The sequence below is a fragment of the Gossypium arboreum genome, chromosome 12 (assembly GCF_025698485.1).
Source record: "Gossypium arboreum isolate Shixiya-1 chromosome 12, ASM2569848v2, whole genome shotgun sequence".
Taxonomy (NCBI): domain Eukaryota; kingdom Viridiplantae; phylum Streptophyta; class Magnoliopsida; order Malvales; family Malvaceae; genus Gossypium; species Gossypium arboreum.
Genome location: NC_069081.1, coordinates 111,390,766 through 111,392,948, shown reverse-complemented (window position 1 = coordinate 111,392,948; position 2,183 = coordinate 111,390,766). Strand labels below are relative to the sequence as shown.

At 32.0% G+C, this 2,183-nt stretch overlaps 1 long non-coding RNA gene across 1 annotated transcript; it reads left to right on the top strand.

Moving 5' to 3' along the window:
- Positions 1–720: 720 nt before the first annotated feature.
- Positions 721–1,767, top strand: LOC108477234 (uncharacterized). The gene is made up of 2 exons (XR_001870214.2): positions 721–936; positions 1,398–1,767. It is a non-coding gene; the product is annotated as an uncharacterized LOC108477234 (long non-coding RNA).
- The last annotated feature ends 416 nt before the right edge of the window (positions 1,768–2,183 follow it).

Sequence of the window (2,183 nt, the reverse complement as noted above, 5' to 3'; positions counted from 1 at the left end):
TATATGTTTTTCTGTTAAAAAAACTATATGTATAAAAGCATGGCTTTAATAATGTGTATAGGTCAAAGAACCAAGTATGTGCTTAATAATAATTTAAACAACACATAAAGTAGGTGGATTTCCTTTAAATAACAAAAGAATATATACATTAAAATAGGTTAATAGATTCAAAAGAAATTATAAAATAAGATAAAATTAAAAGTATACATAAACTAAAATAAATTTTATTACAAATTATACATACCAATTATTAAAATAATAGAATAAATAAAAGGATCATTATAATGTTTTTTTAACGAAATTCAATTTACCCAAAGCAACAAAATATCACAATCAATACTCTAGCATGTAAAAGAAATTTTATGTGCAGTAAATAAAATAATGAGGATAAGACTTAATTGAAATAAAGTTAAAACAGGAGAAACAATTTACAAATAAATAATTGCAAAATAGAGTCAATGTGTTATGTGCACAAATATGCAGGGACTGGAATTGTAAATATCTCGCGCCCACACAATGCTGCAACGAACCGCGGATCAAAATGAAACAACACACAAATTAGAAGGTCGAATTTTAAAACATAGGGTAGGCAAATTGGGCGCAAATTGGATGTTGTGCGCAAGGAAAAGGACCCACCAAGCAAATTCCCCACTTTTGAGTGATAATGTGCAAATTGGGCCTGCCAAATGAGCTGACACGCGGGCCTTTATTTATGCTAACATCACTACTTTGTTAAAAGGTTATTTAAAACCTTTCTTTTCCCATTTTCCATCTCAAACGCAGCCCCATTTTTAAGCCGAAAATCACAGCCTTGGAAGCAAATTTCTAGGGTTTCTTTTGCTAGCAGCCGAACCACCATTGTTTTGGTGATCAACAGCATGCAGATGGTACTCATCTTCCTCGTTGAAGGCGTTCGACCATGCCTAGAGAAATTTGGTAAGTATTTTCTTCCCTCCCTTTTTATTATTTTTTTTTAAGAAAAAACTTCAAACTTCACATTATTTTTTTTAAAAAAAACGAAGATAGGTTCATAGAGCAAAGATTCAACACTATTTGTTCCCTCGCCTTTACCTCAGTATTTTTGAAGTATTCGGGCTTTCATTGGGATTGACTCACATACTAAAAAAAATTCGAACCAAATGAAAAAAAAAATAAACTAAAAAAAGAAATCATAAGAGAGGATAAAAAAAAAGGCTTGAAATCACCTTTGCTGATCTTAAATTCTTTTTCTCTATTCTCTGTGCGTGTGTACAGATATCGTGGTCCTCCTTTACATTTGACTATCCTCAGCTTTATAGCCGAGAAAAGAAAAGAAAATCAAAAATACAAAATTTTTGCTGTTGTGTTTGTGCTGTTCCTTTTGTTTGTCTCTACTGCCGTTGCTTTTTGTTTTGCAGGTACGGGTCTGTTGGCATGCGCACGGGGTATGGGTCTAGGCTGGAGTGGCATGGGGGTACAGAGGTGGTACGGAGACCGAGGATTCTGAGGTGCAAACACGTGCTGCTAGGGCTTCAGTCTTGGTTTAGTGTTCTGGGCCTATCGGGCCTTGTAAATTTGGGCCAAGTTTTAAAATTAGGTTTGGGTCTGATAGGGTTATTTAATGGACTGAGGTTTATTTATTTATTTATTTATTTATTTATTGTATATTTAGGTTTCTAGTGGGCCTGGGCAAATTTAGCCCACTACATAATGCATTCCATCACATATAGAGGACGAGTTTGAATACTTTTAATGAAATTTATTACTATGCTTTAAATACTAAGACAATAGAGACGATAAAGGAACCCTTCCTATATTAACATAAGAAGTGTTGCTTCAATAAACAAAAGTGGAACCTCTCTTATGGACAAGATAAGCACATCGCCATAATAGTGCTAAAAGTGAACAATCTTTGATAGAAATATATATAAATATAATGTGCGGTGTGTCTTCACTTCTAATACTAAGAGTTGTAGTTTAATATTCGGACACCAACATTATTAGAAGTCTGAATTACTTTCGTTGATTGATAAATCAAATCGATAGATACTATTTTGTATGCATAATATTTGTTCCAATATTTTAAGCTAAAGAAGAATTGTTGGTAATTTATAATGTGAATAAAAATAATATTTATTATTTAAAAATATCTAATAAATTATAATTATTAGTAAAAACATAATTTTTGTACGTGTAAAGTTATA